Source organism: Juglans microcarpa x Juglans regia, chromosome 4D, assembly GCF_004785595.1.
Source record: "Juglans microcarpa x Juglans regia isolate MS1-56 chromosome 4D, Jm3101_v1.0, whole genome shotgun sequence".
In the NCBI taxonomy this organism is placed as follows: Eukaryota; Viridiplantae; Streptophyta; class Magnoliopsida; order Fagales; family Juglandaceae; genus Juglans; species Juglans microcarpa x Juglans regia.
In genome coordinates, this window is record NC_054600.1 from 17084738 (window position 1) to 17105309 (window position 20572).

The window sequence follows — 20572 nt, forward strand, 5'->3', positions numbered from 1 at the left end:
TTATCACTTATACCAGTTTTCATATCTCGTTTAAAGTCAATGATTCTAGACTTGGAAAGATATGGACTGTCACAAGGTTTTATGGACATCCAATAACTGCAAAAAAAGAAGGAAGTTGGCAATTGCTTAGGCATCTACAACCTAAAGACAATAGCCCATGGTTGTGCATGGGTGACTTCAATGAAATTCTGTATCAACATCAGAAATGGGGAGGAGCTTAAAGATCTTTTGCTCAAATGCAAGGATTTAGGAAAGCTTTGCAGGATTGTGACTTAAGTGACTTGGGATATAATGGACTCAAACATACCTGGTCTAACAATAGAGAAGGATCAAAATTCACCAAGGAAAGGTTAGATAGAGTATGTGCAAACACCACTTGTCTTACCATGTATCCCTCAATAGAGGTTTCAACAATTGCAACAAGTTCTTCATATCATTATCCTCTTTTGACAATCTTGAACACTCAAACACAACCTGCCAGTAGAAAAGAAAGGCTATTCAGATATGGATAAAGTTGGGGCATTAATAATGCAAGGACTTAATTTCAAATGCTCAAAACAGATATGCAAATTCTTTAGAAGGTTTGAAAATCAAGATGCTCAAGTGCAAAACACAATTATTGAAATGGAGTAAGAACAAGGAGAAAGAAGTTTCTAACTCAATTAAGGTGCAACAAGAAAAGATTTTACATCTTCAAGCAAGAAACAAAGGTGCTAATATTGCAGAAATACAATAGATTCAAAGGCTGATTAATTGGAGATTGGAACAAGAAGAAGAGAAGTGGAAACAAAGGTCCAAACAAAGATAGCTTAAAGAGGGAGATAGAAACACAAGTTATTTTCACAAGTGTGCTTCTCAAAGGCACAAAATTAATACTATTAACAGCATCTATGATGGAGAGGGGCATCTTTAAACTTTTAAACAAGTCATTAATCAGACTTTTCAAGATTTCTTCACTAATCTATTTTCTACTTCAAATCCAGAGGGTCAACAACAGTGTGTAGATACAATGCCTAGGGTGGTCATAGATGAGATGAACCAAATGCTCTAGAAAGATTTTGATTTTTCAGAGATTCAAAATACAATTCATAATATGAATCCTATGAGTTCCCTAGGTCCAGATGGGTTTTCAGCTAGTTTTTTTCAACAACATTGGGGTGTTATAGGTAAAGAATTTTGTGAGGCAGTTACTACAGCCTTTAACACCAACAATTGGGACAGCCCAATTAATGAGACTTTTATAGTGTTAATCCCGAAGGTCAAAAACCCCAAAGTTGTAACAGAATTCAGACCTATCAGTTTGAGTAATGTGATGTATAAGGTTATGGCCAAAGCAATAGCAAACGGATTGAAGAAAATTCTGCCTAGCATCATTTCAACAACTCAGACTACATTTATACTAGAGAGGATGATAGCAGACAGTGTTATTGTTGCTTATGAAGCTATTCACTCAATGCAGTCCAAAATGAAGGGTTCAAAAGGATTTATGAATCTTAAGATGGACATGAGTAAAGCTTACGACAGATTGGAATGGTTGTTTATTGAATCAGTAATGAGGAAGATGGGCTTCAACAGAAAATGGATTGCTCTTATTTCAATATGTGTTTTAATTGTCTCTTACTCATTGTTAATCAATGACATTCCACAATCTAAATTTCAGCCATCTCGTGGAGTTAGACAGGGTGATCCACTATCACCCTATCTATTTATATTATGCTCAGAAGCACTCACTCAATTGATCAATAAGGCAGAGTTGGCTAGACAAATCACAGGGATTCCTATTACTAGAGGGAAACTGCATATCAGTCATCTATTTTTTTTTCAGATGATTGTATGCTTTTTTGTCAGGTAGTAGAGCTGGAATGGAGGAAGATGATGGATATTGTTAATCAATATGAGGAAGCATCTGGCCAGAGAATGAATAAAGATAAGCCCTCTCTCTTATTCAGTAAAAATATCAGTCTCTCTTCCAAGAACTTATTAACTAGTATGGCAAGGATTAGAGGAACAAATTCACAGGAGAAGTATCTAAGCCTCCCATCTTTGGTTGGTAGATCAAGATGCAAAGAGTTCAAGGCCATTCTTGACAGAGCCAGCAATAAAATGAGCAATTGGAAGCACAAATTCTTATCACAAGTAGGGAGAGAGATTATGCTCAAATCTGTCATTCAAGCAATTCTCACTTATTCAATGGGAGTTTTTAAACTTCCTAAATCTTTATTGAGGTAGCTAAATAGTTTGATGAAAGGGTATTGGTGGGGTCAGGTAAATCAAGAAGAATGGATGAGCTGGATGAGTTGGTCTCAGATGGGGAAATCTAAAGAAGTAGGAGGTCTTGGTTTTAGAGATTTTGAAAATTTTAATCTTGCTTTGTTAACAAAACAAGGTTGGAGAATTCTGTTATATCCTAATTCTTTATCTTCTAGAGTGTTGAAACTTAAATATTTTCCCAAATATGATTTTCTTAATGCAAAAGTGGAAAGTAACTCATCCTACATTGGGAGAAGTTTTTTTATCAATAAGAGAGCTTTTACAACAAGGACTTCATTGGAGAATAGGAAATGGGAAATCAGTGAGAATATGGTCTAACCCATGGTTGCCACAACCTACAACTTACATACCTTAAAGTGATAACAAATCAATGGGGGTAGAAGCTAAAGTGGAAGTTCTAATCATGCCAGATGGTAAGGAATGGAATCTACCTTTTATTGATGAAATTTTTTACAACAAGGAAGTTGAGCTTATCAAGCAGTTACCAATCAGCCAGAGTAATCAACAAGACAAATTGATATGGAGAGACAGTGCTAATGGCTACTTTACAGTGAGAAGCGCATATCATTCACAAGGAGAATTGCAAGACAAGGAAAAAGGGCAAAGTTCTTTCATCAATATTCAAAGAGACCAGCAGTGGACCAGATTATGGAAACTTCAGTTACCTCCAGCAGCAAAGAGTTTTCTATGGAGAGCATGTAGAAATATATTGCCCACAAAGAACAACCTGTAAAAGAGGAAAGTTTTGGATAATTCAATTTGTCCAATGTGTCTTAGTGAGCCTGAAACAATTGAGCATATTTTGTGGGAGTGTGCCTCAGCAAATGATGTTTTGAGCCAACTTTTCAGGACAATTCAGAAAAGTAAGTGGTCTTACAGAAGTTTCAAAGAGTTAATAGAAGACATGTTCAACAAACTTGACAAGCAAGAAATGATGGAGCTGTCTTTATCTTTCTGGAATCTATGGTGGAGAAGAAATTAGTTAGTTTTAAAAAATATTTTGTTAGATCCATAGGCTGCGATACACAGAGTCAATCACATGAATCTGGATTTATGTACAGTTGAACCAAGATATGAGCAGATAGTCAGTGTAGAAATCAGAAGGACAGATCCATGGGTTTGTCCACCTCAAGGATTTTGTAAGGTTAACTGGGATGTGGCTGTTGATAAAAAAAAAAAACATTGTAAAATAGGAATAAGGGTAGCAGTCAGGGATGAAATGGGTAACTTTTTGGCAACCTTGAGGAAAAAACAAAGCTCATTGCCTGATCCGAACCTAGCAGAGGCTATAGTAGCAGGGATAGCAACAAAGTTTGGAGTAGAACTGGGAATGAGGAAAATCATACTAGAAGGAGACTCCAAAAAAGTGGTCACTGAACGCAATCTCAAGAATCATAATGGGAGCTACTTTGGGATGATCATAGGTGATACTCAAGCTACAATGACAATGTTGGAAGCATGTAGAGTCAGCCATGTACACAGGGAGGGCAATTATATTGCCCATCATCTAGCTAAAACTTCTTTATATGTTTCAGATTACATAGTTAACATGGAGGAAACTCCATTGTTTCATCAGATCATGCAATACTTCTTGTTATCAATGAAGGAAGTTGTTTCTCAAAAAAAAAAAAGCAACGATTAAATTTATCAAGCGGTGATGTTTTGAGTTTTTCTTTCTATACACGCGATTATTATATATAGATATGTAAGAATTTAAATAACTTAATTTTTTTTTTTTGAAAAAAAAAAGAGATTTAATTTATTTTTTAAATCAGAGCTTGGTGAATCTAAGGTGAAAGTTGGATAGTGAATTGAGATGAAAGTTGAATAAAATATTATTAGAATCTTATTTTTTAATATTATTATTGTTTTGAGAATTAAAAATGTTAAATTGTTTATTATATTTTATGTTAGAATTTAAAACAATTATAATGATGAGATAAGACGAGATGAAATGCTTCACTATCCAGCCAAAGTTCTAAACAACTATAAATAAAGTAGATGGCCTCTTTTTTACCTTTTTACCCCTATGCTAGTGTTGTAGATAGTTAAGGCATAAATAAAACCGGGGTGGGTTACAAGCAAGAGTATGTATCGGCGCCTAATAGTAGCTACATATATGTCATCGGTTGTCGGTTTAAAAGGTACTCTAACGTAAAAAAAATGTTGGTAAGCTTTGATTGTGGCCAACATTTTTTTTTTTTTTTTGATAAAATGGATCACATTTCATTCATAAAGAAGATACAACTTTGACTTAAAAAAGTTAGTTACAAACGTTAATAGCTCCCCAGCACACTTTTGTGGCTGACATGGTCTAGTCTAGACGACAGATCGCTAAAGACTAGGTCTAAAGGATCCGTCGTGCACAAACTCTGTCCCCGACAGATAAATAGTAACCAAACGACAAAACCCATACCCATACCTCGACTACGCGGAGTAGGGTGCACCAACCCCATACACTGCCTAAGCAGAGAGGGGACATCACACCGTTCAGATTAAGGTCCGAAGGGACAACATTTTTGGATTTTTTATTTATAAAAAAAAGAAAAACAGGACACGAAAATAAAATACAATGGAAAAAATACTGTAGCAAACAGAAAAGAACAATGCTCCTAGCGGCTACGGTGGCGCGTGCAGTACACGCGCCACCCTGGGAGAAAACCACTCACCCATCTTGGAAGATTCGGACTCACAGACCCCAGTGGCGCCGCTCGTGACGACGGTAGAGGGCCTCCTGGCGTCGCGAGAGAGCCACTCGCCGAACATCTTCGAGATCTTTTGGTCGCGCGTGCGAGCAACTCACCGCTCCGATTGGCGCCGCCTTTGGAAATCTTGAAGATCGGTAGCTTGGCAACGCCATGGAGAGGCGCGTGCTGATCTATAGTCACCGGACATCCAAGATCTGCGATTCTCCCTTATTTTACCTGCAAACACAACAAACACAAAAAAATGGAGCACTACACAACGGGGACGATGGAGGATGGAAGAAGGGGAAGGAGCCGAAGCTCCCACCCCCTCGAGACAGGTCTGTAATGAGGGTTCGAGAGGGGCGGGGGGAGGGTTCGAGAGGGTTCAAGAGGGGTTTAATTTACCATATTTTGACCTCGATTGTGGCCAACATAGCATAACAAGGTTGCTCTAAGGAATAGTGCAAAAACCACGAAGAGTGATATACCTGCCGTTATAAAAGCAGTTGTTCCTCCATAAATAATAATTTGTGTTAAGTTTTTCGAAAAAAAAAATTGTGTTAAGAAGGCTACACTACATTTTTATATTTGAGCTTTATAATGGATTAGGTGTGTCTAACACCCCGCCTAAAAAGCTCATTAAGCCTTGATCTTAGTAACCTTAATCCTAGGTAACTAGGAGTTGAGCTATTCTAGAATAAGAATAATTTTGGATATTTGAGTTGGCAAGAGGACCTTATAATTTTGGGTTATTAATTACATTAGGGTTGATGGTAAGGTTAGCTTTAATCTTAGCACTTAGTACAAAATTCACATAAGATTAACGGAATTATCTAAAATGAAAGATTCAGTGATATGTGGCTTGAATTGCAGAGCTTGGAAGGATTTGGTCGCCAACAGATTGATTGCGGAACTCGAATTTGGTGGTCAACAGTAGATTGATCCTAGTTGGGATGAATTATCACACCGAGTAGATGCCTTGTACGCTGAATATAACTAGAGAGGAGGTCACAAATGAACGGGCGTGGAGGTCACAAAGACCACATAACCCTTTCCTCGCCTTCCCAGATGAAAGACTTCTCTCGTATTTTTTTAGTTGTTGCCCACAATGTCGTTTAGGTGGACTTTTAAGTTAGTCAGTTAGACTAGTTGATTACGACCAAAGAATAATGTGGTAGTTGTAGTACAACTTTGGGGTGTCGATTCTACAAAAAGACAAATTAAAAGAATTGTAGAAAGAATTGTAGAAAGAACAAAGAAACTAAAGAAAGAGATTAAATTATTAATGAGAAAATAAAGATTAATTTTAAATGTAAATTAATGTGAAACAAAGTAACTAACAGAAAAAGTACTCAAGTTTGACAAACAGTAAAGCGTCGGGAATCCCTTACACAAATATGGTATTTTAATTATTCTTAATTCATTGAATAACTCAATTGGGAACTCAATTCCTAATATTGTCAATCGGAAGGTATAGATTTATAAACCAAGATTAATCCAAATGTAACTCTTTGAAAAATCATTCACCACTTTTAAAATACGTAAATTATTATCACTATTGAGAAAATCCAACGACGATAATATACTCAGGAAGTGATATTACAGCAAAAAATTAAATCAATATAGAAAAATAATTGATCCAAACATAATCAAAGAGTCAATCCATTCAATAGAAAAAGCATGACTGAATCCATAAACAGAATAAATTCCATGATTATTCAGAGGAGAAAACATTAACGATAAATTGAGAATGATAAAACAAAAGAGTTTTAGTAATTGAAAATCAAATACATAAATCAAGAATAAATTAAAAATACCATCTAATGTGCAAGTTCATTCCTAGCCCTACTCGAGAATTTAGTTACCCAAAAATATAACGGACAACAAAAATCTCAAGAGAAAAATAGAGTAAACGGTGGCCATGGAAATTAATTTCAGATCTTCATCCTTCAAACTGAGTCGTCTCCCCTCTTCTGGACTCCTAATTTCGTGCTAATGATGTACTTAAATAGGGTAAGAAAGAAACCCTAATGTCTTCATATTCCCGCACACAAAATCGCCTAAATTTTAGAACTCAACTTGGCAGCCACTTACGCGCTTCAGGAGTTCGAATTTGAAAATTTTTATTACAGACAACTTTGTATACCTTTAAGATAGCTTTCCAACACATTAAGATCGCATCAATCCGATATCTGAACGAAAAGTTATGATTAAAATAATAAAGTGTGTCCATTCTGTCTCCTAGCGCATTTTGGACTCTGATCCGAATTACTCTCAAACTCCATCATTATCCTTAATTGAAGAGTCCTACACTCCTTGAAAGTTCTTAGGTTGTTCCAACGTCTTGCCCACTTGAAAGTCCTTTGAATTTGAATGGGTTTGGACTTGCTCTTTTATAGACTCTAAAATTAAACATAAAAATATGCTTAGAAGTATCCCAAAGTAAAAAAGAAACTCAATTCAAGAATACACATTAATTCCAATGATTTCTATTAACATTTTAGCATTTTAGTTCAGTAATAGGGTATTTAGAGTGCACTTTTGTACATTCATCACACCCCCCAACTTGTTAATTACTAGTCCCTAGCAATTTCTATGCTAAAGAGATGAAAGAGATGAGAATCACTAAAATAGGCCACTAATTCACATTTTCCAAATTCACATATCAAAAACAAACTAAGGAATCTAATAACCCATCAAGATCAATCCACTTATAACAATTCACAGAGAGTGTGTGTGTTTTCCAAGCTATAACCATCTTACCACTAACCTTGACACATGCAACATCAAAAAATCTCAAGCAAAAGGTTCAACTCCATAACTCAAGGGTATAATAGTGTTTCGTGTAAGGGCTCTCTCTATGGAGTTGACAAATGGTGTACACACAATCACATAGAGATTTAGGTAATTATGAACAAGTAAGAAGCAAGCTTTGATCTTATGATAGGAACACTAACAAATGAGAATTCAACCATTCTTTCCAAAAGCTTACTTAGGATTAGAACGGTCAACACAAAAGGTTATAACGTGACTTAGGTTCGGGGCTATATGAAAAAAATGAAAAAGGATTCAAAAACTTCCAAGTACATATAAAGGGAATCTTATTAAATATTTCAATAGACCACACTTCTCACTTGATGTACTCTTCAACGTTTCAAATCATCAAATAATGCCTCTTTTTATTTTTCTTTTTTCTTTTTTCTTTTTTTTTTCATCATTTTCTTTTTATAATTTGGTGATTAATTACATGTCACTCTGGTATTTTGCTATTTCTACCCAGCCTTGGTATTCTTGCCTTTGAAGCTCACTTACTTGAACACCTTGTAACTCATGTTCTTCCTTTCTTTCTCTCTCTTTTTATTTTATTCCTTTCGAAAAGAAGAATTCCACATCTAGTACACATTTGGAAGTAACAAGGATAGGAAAAATTAGTGTATAAGCTATACTCCAATGTGGATAGGCATGCATGTGGGCATATGAAAAGAAAATGTTACATGTGTTTATTGGCTCAAAGTTGGCTACTAGGGGTCTATAATAGAAAGGGTTAGCTTGAAAGGCTCAAACGTTGATCCTAAGTTGACCTTCGTCATATCCCAAGTATATCCACCATCTTACCACAAACAATGTAATGATATTCTCAAAAGAAGTATCCAATTCAACATATTAATGAACGCTTATCACAATTTATTGCATTTGTAGGCTCTCAATCCTCTCCAAAACTCACATTAATACTTAAGCAAAAGAGTTCTCTAGCTACATGTGTCAAACCACCATCTTACCACAAAGCTTGGATGAGTGCATTAAAGATTCTGTGAATGCTTCAGCAAAAAATGATTATGGTGGGTTTGATGAATTCACGAAGATGGCTATGAATGAGAATGAGTACACATGTGAAAATGATGACTTGTGATGCAAAATTAAAAAAAAAAATTGACACATAAAAATATGCCACAGAGTTCCAACAAGCATTTTCAATACTGAATTTGCACTACCACCCCCAACTTAAATGAATCATTGTCCTCAATGTTTAAGAATCAAATTTGAATGAGGAATAACTAAAAATGGTAGAATACACCTGATGAGTGACATGGGTAGCTCGCTAAGCACCAAATATGGTAACCTGAAATGACAAAATGAAACTAACCTGCAAACAAAAACAAAGAAAACAATAGCAAACAAAAAGGAAAAGGAAAAGAAAGAAAATAAGAGAAAACAAAAATAAAACAAAACAAATAAATAAAAACATACATGCGTGGTGTGGTCAAGGTTGATAGACCGAATCCACAAGTGGAATGTCTTCCACTTCCGGAACTTATCTATCAATTAATACTTTAAGGCGTTGACCATTTACTTTAAAGATCCGACCATCCTTAGCATCCTCTATTTCTACCGCCCCATTTGCAAAAACATTCTTTACAACAAAAGCGCCAGTCCACCTAGACCTAAGTTTTCCTGGATGCTTATGGAGTCTAGAATCATATAAGAACACTCGATCATTAGGCTTAAACGTTTTTCTCAAAATATTTTTATCATGAAACGCTTTCATTTTAGCCTTATAGATTCTAGAGTTCTCATAAGCGTCATTTATCAACTCCTCTAACTCAGTCAACTGAAATTTTCTAAGCTTACCTGCTTCCTCATATCAAAATTGATATGCTTGATGACCCAATAAGCTCGATGCTCGAGCTCCACAGGTAAGTGGCAAGGCTTTCCAAAAACAAGCCTATAAGGTGACACGCCTAAGGGAGTTTTGAAAGCTGTGCAGTAGGCCCAAAGTGCATCAATTAGTCTCAAAGACCAATCTTTGCGATCCAAGTTGACCTTTTTTTCTAAAATTTCCTTAATTTCCCTATTTGCAAGTTCTACTTGTCCACTTGTCTGGGGATGGTAGGTAGTAGAGATCTTATGTACCACCCCATATTTTTTCATCAAAGCGTCAAAAGAACGGTTGCAAAAATGTGTACCCCGATCACTAATGATAGCACGTGGTGTACCAAATCGAGATAACACATTCTCTTTGAGAAATTTAATTACCGTCCTATTATCGTTACTCCTGCAAGCTGCTGCCTCTACCCATTTTGACACATAATCTACTGCCACAATAATATACTGGTATCCAAAAGGAGGAAATGTTCCCATAAAATCAATGCCCCAACAGTCAAAAATTCCAATCACCAAAATTGGGTTTAAGGGCATCATATTACGACGGGACATAACTCCTAACTTTTGACAGTTTTCACATGAGCGACAATAGATGTTTGCATCCTTAAACAAGGTGGGCCAATAAAATCCACACTGTAGAATTTTTGCGGCGGTTTTCTTCATTGAAAAGTAGCCCCCACAAACTTGAGAGTGACAAAATTCTAAGACGCTAGCAATCTTTTCATCCGGGATGCAACGCCTTAAAATTTAGTCAGGGCAGTATTTGAAAAGGAAAGGGTCATCCCAATAGAAATTATGTACCTCAGTCATGAACTTCCTCTTGTCCTGAGCGTTCCAATCCACCAATATCTCACCTGCAGCCAAATAATTCACAATGTGAGCAAACCATGGTAGAGAAGTAATAGAAAGTAAATGCTCATCGAGAAAATCATCCCTGATTGGCAGGTGGTCAGATGTGTCCTGAAATGTGAGCCTCAAGAGATGGTCAGCAACTACGTTCTCCACTCCTTTCTTGTCTTTGATGGTGATGTCAAATTCCTGCAAAAGTAAAATCCACCGTATCAGTCGCGCCTTAGCATCCTTCTTTGTAAGAAGGTACTTAAAGGCTGCATGATCTGTGAAAATAATAATAGGAGAACCAATCAAGTAAGCACGAAACTTATCCAAAGCAAACACTACAGCTAGCAACTCTTTTTCAGTGGTGGAATAATTCATCTGAGCACTATTTAGAGTTCTACTAGCATAATAAATAACAAAAGGCTTCCCCTCCCTTCGCTGTCCAAGAACAGCACCTATAGCAAAGTCACTAGCATCACACATGATCTCAAAAGGTAAAGTCCAATCAGGAGGCTGCATTATGGGTGCTGAGGTAAGCTTGTCAATTAGCGTTTTAAAGGCCTTTTAACAAGGTTGTGTCCACTCGAATGGGGTATCTTTAGCTAGGAGGTCACATAGTGGTCTAGATATGGTGGAAAAATTCTGTATGAACCTCCTATAAAAGCCCGCATGTCCAAGAAATGATCTCACATCATTTACTGTCCTAGGTGTAGGCAACTTAGAGATTAATTCAATTTTAGATTGATCAACCTCTATCCCCCTAGAAGAAATAATATGCCCTAAGACAATACCTGAAGGTACCATAAAGTAGCATTTCTCCCAATTCAAAACTAATTCTTTCTCCTCACAACGAGTCAACACTCTCTCTAAATTCAATAAGCATGCATCAAAAGAAGATCCAAAAACAGTCAAGTCATCCATAAAAACTTCCATGCAATTTTCAACCATGTCACTAAAAATGTTCATCAGGCAACATTGAAAAGTAGCAAGTGCATTACACAATCCAAATGGCATTCTACGAAAGGCATAAGTACCAAATGGACAAGTGAAAGTAGTTTTATCCTGGTCTTTTAATGCAATTTCAATTTGATAATAACCAGAATAACCATCCAAGAAACAATAGAAAGGATGACCAACCACATGCTCAAGAATTTGATCAATAAAAGGGAAAGAAAAATGGTATTTCCGGGTGGCAGCATTCAATTTTCTATAATCAATGCACATCCGCCATCCAGTCACAACTTTTGTAGGGACTAACTCTCCAAAGTCATTCTTCACCACAGTAACACCTGACTTTTTAGGAACAACCTATGTAGGACTTACCCATTTACTATTAGCAATAGGATATATCATTCCTGCATCTAATAGTTTCAACACTTCATTTTTCACCACTTCTTTCATAGTAGGATTAAGCCTACGCTGGGGGTCTCTACGAAGACTAGTTCCTTCCTCTAAATTAATTTTATGAGAACAGACCAGGGGACTAACACCCTTTATATCAGCAATGCTCCAACCTAAGGCTAACTTATGCTCACTTAGGGTCTGAATTAATTTCTCACCTTGAGACTGAGACAATTCAGATGAGATAATAATAGGAAAAATATCACCTAGACCAAAGAAATCATGCTTTAAACCCTTAGGCAGAGGCTTCAATTCAACTTTGGGTGCTTCCACACTTGAAGGAATTTATTTTTCACCTTTCTCAAGTAACTCCTCAAACTTCGGTTGCCATGCCCAAGTGCCTTAATCCTGAGTTTCATAAAAAATAGCACAAATATCAACTGCATCAAATGGATCACTGATAGAAAAGAAAATACTCAAGGGGATCAAAATCATGAGCTATAGAAACTCCCCTATCCACGAGTGAGTCAATCATATATGTCTGGTGGCTCTCATCATCATCTTCTGGCTGTTTTGCAATATGGAAGATATTCACCTCGAGAGTCATGTTTCCAAAAGATAACTTCATGAGCCCATTCCTACAATTAATAAGAGCATTAGCAGTGACAAGGAAAGGCCTACCTAAAATCAATGGAATTTTAGAAGTGGTATCAACAGTAGAGCTAGTGTCAAGGATTAGGAAATCAACAGGATAATAAAATTTGTCAATTTGAATTAGAACATCCTCTACCACACCCCAGCGTACTTTGACTGAACGGTCAGCCAATTGCAATACCATAGTGGTTGGTTTGATTTCTTACAACCCCAACTGCAAATAAATAGAATATGGCATTAGATTCACACTAGCTCCTACATCTAGTAAAACTTGCCCAAACTCATGATTTCTAATGCTGCATGCAATGGTTGGACAACCAGGATCCTTGTACTTGGGAGGAATCCGCTGCTCAATTAGAGCACTAACTTGCTTTGTCAGGAACGTTGTCTTCTTCACATGGTGCTTTCTCTTAACTATACACAAATCCTTGAGAACTTTTGCATAAGTATGAACTTGTTTAATCACATGCAATAGAGGAAGATTGATTTTTACCTGCCTTAGATTCTCTAGGATTTCATTGTTAGGATCCAAAGTTTCCTTGCTTAATTTTAAAGCTTGAGGGAATGGTACCTTCACAGGACTTTTTCTCACCTCAGGTTCCTTGGTCAGCTCGACATCACTACTATCTTGATCCTTTTCCACATCCTCTGATTTGTTCGTTGTTGGGATGTGTAATGACTTACCACTTCTCGTCACAATGGCATTCACATCCTTCAAATTCTCATGTGCCATGTGTTGACCATGGGGTGCGGACTGAGAAGGGAACTTACCTCGCTCATTCACACTTAAGGAGCTCATCAATTTGGACACTTGGCTCTTTATCTCCTTATTTTCTTCAACAACCTGCGTAATCAAAGATTCAAAGTTTTGGTTAGTCTTACCCTGTGCCTCAATAAAAGCATGCAACGTGTCTTCTAAAGGATTCCTAGAAGATGAAGGTGCATGATATGGTGCAGGGTATGATCTAAGGGGTTGTGCAAGTGGCTGGTTTTCAGACTTCCAGCTTAAATTGGGGTGATTGCGTCACCCCGGATTATAGGTATCGGAATAAGGTGTAAAAAGCTTCTTGTACATACCTAAGGCATTACATTGTTCCTCATACATCCCTCTCATATCAGCAAATGTGAGACACTCTTGGGCGAGGTGATCTACCCCGCCACATACAAAACATGGTCTAAAAGACTCTGCATGATCAGCCACGTGTGTTGGCTTTAAATCCTTAGTCTTTAACACATCTAGCTCCCTAGTGAGCATCTCAACCTTAGCCTTTAGGCTATCCTCTTCCCTAAGATGGTAAATTCCACCACTATTTGGGTTTCCTGCAGGTCGTGACCTATTTGTGCTTTCAGTAGCACTAGATCCAATCTAAGTGTGAGCTTTTTCAGCAAGCTCATTAAGGTATTCTATGGCCTCATCAAGATCTTTATGTAAGAACTCACCATTACACATCATCTCCACGAATTGGCGCTCTCTAGGTGTAAGTCTCTCATAAAAATAGCTCACTAAGTGTCAATTCTCATACCCATGGTGAGGACATATACTCAACAACTCCTTAAATCTCTCCCAAGATTGATACAAAGTCTCACTGTCCTTTTGTGCAAAGGTGGAGATTTACATTTTTAAAGCATTGGTCTTATGTTGGGGAAAGTATTTATTAAAGAAGACCTGAGTCATCTCATTCCATGACCCAATAGATCGGGGTCTCAGTGAGTATAGCCAACTCTTAGCTCTATCCTTCAAAGAGAAATGAAAGAACTTAAGTCTCACAATGTCATCAGTTGCATTTTGACTATGAAAAGTTGCAACTACTTCCTCAAACTCCCTAATATGCACATATCGATTTTCATTTTTCAAGCCATGAAAAGTAGGGAGTAACTGTATCATCCTTGTTTTAAAATCCAGTTGGCAAGTATTAGCTGGAAACATGATGCATGATGGTGTGGCTGTGCGTGTAGGGTAGAGGTAATCATCAAGAGTTCTAATGGGTTGATCTTCATGTTCACTCATTTCTTCAGGACTAGATGGATTGTCAAATAAAGGATTTAAAAAGCTTGATTCTGACTCTTCCACAGGCCTACAAGCAAATCTACCTAAGGTGTCTCTATATCTGTGCATGCAAGGTAACAAAATACTAAAAACTAAAAACACTATGAAAGGAAAGAAAATAATAATAATAATAGTGCAACAAGCTAAAAGAGGGAACGAAGTTACCGCCTTTACAAACTGCTGAAATAAAAACCTATCTAGCAATTCTTCTACTGTCTCCCCGGCAACGGTGCCAAAACTTGATCACGCCCAAAGAATAATGCGGTAGTTGTAGTACAGCTTTGGAGTGTCGATTCTACAAAGAGACAAATTAAAAAAATTGTAGAAAGAACAAATAAACTAAAGAAAGAGATTAAATTATTATTGGGAAATGAAATATTAATTTTAAATACTAATTAAAGTGAAACAAAGTGACTAAAGGAAAAAGTACTCAAGTTTAACAAATAGTAAAGCGTCGGGAATCCCTTGCACAAATATGGTATTTTAATTATTCTTAATTCATTGAATAACTCAATTGGGAACTCAATTCCTAATATATTCAATCGGAAGATATAGATTTATAAACCAAGATTAATCCAAATGTAACCCTTTGAAAAATCATTCACCACTTTTAAAATACGTAAATTATTATCACTATTGAGAAAATCCAACGACGACAATATACTCAAGAAGCGATATTGCAGCAAATAATTAAATCAATATAGAAAAATAATTGATCCAAACATAATCAAAGAATCAATCCATTCAATAGAAAAAGCATGACTGAATCCATAAACAGAATAAATTCTATAATTATTCGGAGAAGAAAACATTAACGATGAATTGATAATGATAAAACAAAAGAGTTTTAGTAATTAAAAATCAAATACATAAATCAAGAATAAATTAAAAATACCATCTAATGTGCAAGTTCATCCCTAGCCCTACTCGAGAATTTAGTTACCCATAAATATAATGGACAACAAAAATCTCAAGAGAAAAATAGAGTAAACGGTGGCCATGAAAATTAATTTTAGATCTTCCTCCTTCAAACTGAGCCCTCTCCCCTCTTCTGGACTCTCAATTTCGTGCTAATGATGTGCTTAAATAAGGTAGGAAAGAAACCCTAATGTCTTCATATTCCCGCACACAAAATCTCCTAAATTTTAGGACTCAACTTGGCAGCCACGTACGCGTTTCAGGAGTTCGAATTTGGAAATTTTTATTAGAGACAAATTTGTATACCTTTAAGATAGCTTTCCAACACATTAAGAATCGCATCAATCCGATATCTGAACGAAAAGTTATGATTAAAATAATAAAGTGTGTCCATTCTATCTCCTAGTGCATTTTAGACTCTGATCCGAATTACTCTCAAACCCCATCATTATCCTTATTTGAAGAGTCCTACACTCCTTGAAAGTTCTTAGGTTGTTTCAACGTCTCGCCCACTTGAAATTTCTTTGAATTTGAATGGGTTTGGACTTACTCTTTTATAGACTCTGAAATTAAACTTAAAAATCTGCTTATGAGTATCCCAAAGTAAATAGAAACTCAATTCAAGAATACACATTAATTCCAATGATTTCTATTAACATTTTAGCATTTTAGTCCAGTAATAGGGTATTTAGAGTGCACTTTCATACACTCATCACTAGTTGCCCTATCTAACTGCCCAGAACCTTATTGCCAAGTCTTCTCGCCTTGAAGGTAAAATATATTGGCGCCAAGTCTTCGCGCCCAGGTTTTGAATCTCCTAGCCTATCGAGAGGTAAGCCTTCTCACCTTTGGGTGAGAGAAATCTGTTTGTTGCCCACGAATAAGACGCCTTGCCCAAATCTCATAGGCTCTCTTTAGATATCGTCGGTCTGGATCCGTAGCCTCTTCTTTTGTATCAAAATACTCTCATTTTGCACTAAATCTTCTCATTCCTTCAAATCTAAGAAAAATAAATAAAAATATGTAGAAATAAAATAAAATCAATAGTATTGAAGGGAAAATAACAATTTTCATAAATAAAAAAGTGATAAAAATCATATAAAAATAACACTTATAATAACTCAGTTTTTCTCACCCAAAGCTATCCAAAACCGAAACTCAACAAAAATCTGCCAATTTGAAGCCATGTGAACCCACTGGCTGCAAGGGGAGATTTCATGACTTTTTGTCAACCAAACCATGCCTCACAACCTGGCCACCACTGTAGGACCATTGTAGCCACAGTATGGAAGAAATAATGGCGGTTTCAGGCCACTATTCCCCTTGCTCAAAAGCACACAAACTGTAAAAGGTAGTATGGAAATTTCAGCAGGACACCTCCATCTCATCACCTTATTTCGGGCTACACCTTCATGATCAATTGGCAGCCAACTCTCCACCCTCTACCACCAGAAAAATTCTTCAAGAAGTGACCTTGCTCCAGCAAAAATCAGCCATGATGATGGTTCAAGGGATTAGTTAAGATAATGATCAAAATCTGCCAAAGGAAAACCAGTTGAACCCGTCAGCCCCCTTGGGTGGTTTTGATGATTTTTCTCCCCTCTCCTCTGCCCCACGACTTGAACAGCCCCTATAGGAGTAATGTAGCAACCATAGAAGTGAAATCATGGTAGTTTAGGGCACTGTTTTGACCTGCACAAGATGACACAAGTGATGGAGTCCAAAGTTGGAAAATTCAGATTCATACACCATCTTCCATCAATCCCCTTGACCAAAGCCAACGTCCCCTTCCCCTTGGCTGCCTATAAAAGGCCCCTCACCCCCTCATTTTCTCCACACTTTAGCTCCAAGCTTCCTCTTGAACCTTGAAGAGCACTTTCCCCTTTTAGAGATCAAAAGAGTGAAACCAAGTGAGTTCTTGAGTGTTCTTGTGTAAGGCTATCTTGTGTGCTTGGAAGACCAAAAAATTTGTAAGTTTTATTGATTTTGATCTTATTTAGCATGTCAAGCTTTGTTTCCATGTGTTGATACAAAATTTGGGTGAGTTTTGGGAAGGTTATCATGCTTAAATCAAAACCGAGTCAATTAAGTGATGGTTTGATTAATTAAATATTTTTAAGTGGAAATTTAGCTATGACATGTCTCAAGCATGATTTGATATGATTCATTATTGTATTAACATGATTATGGAATGTTTAAATTATGGTTAGAAGTATGTCATGGTAGGTTTTGAATCTATCTTGTTTTGATCATCAAGAATGAATCGGTTTGAATGAAGTAGAGATTAAGGATATTTTAGCCATGATTAAGTGTGGGGATGGAATCTATTTTTCTAGAATTAGTCTTCATTATGTCATTAAAGATACTAGTGATCATTTGTGATTAAAGAAAATCTTATATGCATGCATTCATAGGGACCAATAGTTGAAAGTACACTACTTAGGCATCAACTAGAGTGCATGTCAAGGGTTGGGATCATTTGGGCAAGTTTCATTTTAATTTTTAAAAATACAAGGGCATAAATGGTTTTAGAATGCCAAAAATATGAAGTCCATAAATTTTTATTAAATTTGGAGTTCGTTTGCAATTAATGAAAATTTAGGGCCTTAATGGCTATTTTTTGAGGGTCTAGGGTATTTTTGTAAATACCCATTTTTGAAATCTTTGATTTTGGACCTCACCCATAGAAGTATTAATCATAACTTAGTACGCACTTGATTTATGCAGCTACGGCATTATTTTTCAATTACTCGGAAGATTGTAAGTTGGCCTCCAAACTTACACCTTGATAGATTATTTACGAATTATTGATAAATGCCTCATTCATGTTTCAATTATCACTTTGAGCATAAAATATCATGTTATATGATACATTGAGTGTATGTTTACATGACAAGTGATATTTTTACCATTTTAGTATAATGCACCTATAAATGTCATTTTTACTTGAAAAATGCACACGTCATGAAACATATTTTTCAAGCATAACATGAAAATGAACTTTTTGCACGACTGCAAAGGCTATAATGGAGAATTATCCAAGTGGAACTCCTCTGTCCACTCTGAAGTGAGTAAGAATGGAGTGGTAACCCTTGGGTTAATAAAGAATAGCCAACGTATGTTATGATGTTATGATGATGTTATGTTATATTACCAATACATTGAGAACGATGTCTGCAGACAATGATGTAGTGCCAACATGAGTTGTGCTACGGTCACCGGCAGGTGCTCATGGTGCATATGTTGAACCATGTTCCTACCAAACGTATGTTAATGATGGCTTTAATAAATGATGAAATGTTATGATTTTTTGAAAGCAATAAAGTATAAAATGTTCTCTTTCGAAATGTCATGTTTTTGGAATGAGAAAGTGAAAATGTTCTCTGAAAGCGAAAGTGCATCAAGGTTTTTCTAAAAATGTTGACGAATCTGGATGGGAGACACATGCACATTTTTCTGCATTTCATGCAATTTGTATTTATCATTCTTCATGTATAATTTATCTCTGTGCAAGTTGATTGTTTAACTTATTGAGATTTCGAGTAAATCTCACCCCTTGTGGGACCACTATCATTCCTCCCAGAATGATAGAAGTTGTGACAGGACTGGTAGAGGACGGACATGATGGATTGTTGGATGCAAATGGTTGAAGAGGAGCCAGACCTTGAACGAAAACTAAAAATAATTTTCATGCTCATAAGCATTGACTCTTTATACTTCAGAGCATATAAAATAGTTGATCTCACCATGGAACTTGGATTAAGTATTTGCATTAAGGAAATGTTATCCTTAAGTTTGAACTTATGATGGTTATTAACGCTATTGGGATGTTTTTAGTCCATTTTGGCATGAGTTATAACTAATCACCCTTATTCCGCTGTGATTATTACATACTGCTAGTTGCGCTCATAGGATGCATTGCTTATTAATTGTCATGTATGGGGGTATTTAACTTTATATTACATGTCTCCACACGCGAAGTCTCTGTCACATCCCAAGCGGAGGTTGGAGGCGTCACAGTGTGATCTGGGGAATATGTTGTTATCTCTATTGATTCGTGTCCATTTTGCTTTGTCTAATGGTATCTCTATGACTAACACTGGTAGTAAACTTGAAATTGCGTGATTATCTTTATCAGATGCAAAAATACGTGTGACTTTGTCTAAAATAACCCTATTTGTGCAGCGTGAGATGTGCCTTTGAGGCATTTTTTGGTCTTATTGCTTGCCCCGTGTTCGAGGCCTTTGGTGCCTTCTTTCTTGCGCCTTTAGGCCTTTTACACTGGTCATTCTTCCTTTTGTAAACATCTCTTCCACTATACTATTTCTTATGCTTCTCTTATTCTCTCTTTTCTTTTTCGTTCCATAAACTTCTCAGTCTCTCTCTCTCTCATTCATTCTACTTCGTTTCCTTTCTTAGCTTGAAATTGCAACAGACAGACAATCCTTGTCTCTCTCTTAGGGTTTGTACGTGCTTCATCTGAAGCCCCCATCTACATCTATTTCTCTGTGAGATCTCTCTCTCTCTCTCTCTCTCTCTCTAAGTTTGTATTTGTAGATTTGAGATTCTGTGTTTGTAGATCTGCTTTTTGGGTTTTCTTATTTTTAAAATCTTCTAGCAAAACCGTGTTTATAGATCTACATGCTCGCAACACTATAAATTTTGTAAAACTGTGTGTACTTTTTTGCTTCTGAAAAATAATGTTCAGATGCTTTCTCGGTTTGTATATCACTTTTCTCTCTCGTTGGTTGTTTACCACTTTGGCTAGATCTATTTTTGTGTTTTTAGATTTGAGTTTCTGTATTTTTAGATCTGAGTTTCTGTATTTGTAGATCTAAGTTTCTGGATTTGTAGATCTGAGTTCCTATACTTGTAGATCTATGTTTCTGCTGGTATAGTACTCGTATTTGTTCAATCTCAAGTCTGTCGGCTTATCTATGTTTTTCTTTTTCTTTTTTTTATCCTTTGGGTTTGGATTTGTATCTGTGTTTGTTTTTTTTTTTTCTACTAAAAATATTTTTTGTTGTTTATTTGCAAATTTTGTAACCTAGAACGAGAAGGCAAGATTTGATTTTGTAAATTTATATATATATATATATATATATATATATAAACTCAAATCCCCTCATTTTTACTTGCTCTATTTTCACTGCCA

The 20572-nt window shown here is 36.3% G+C and overlaps 1 non-coding gene across 1 annotated transcript; it reads left to right on the forward strand.

The window, feature by feature from the left end:
• The first annotated feature begins 13972 nt into the window (after positions 1-13972).
• Positions 13973-14080, forward strand: LOC121261760. Its single transcript, XR_005939982.1, has one exon. It is a non-coding gene; the product is annotated as a small nucleolar RNA R71 (small nucleolar RNA).
• Positions 14081-20572: the final 6492 nt, after the last annotated feature.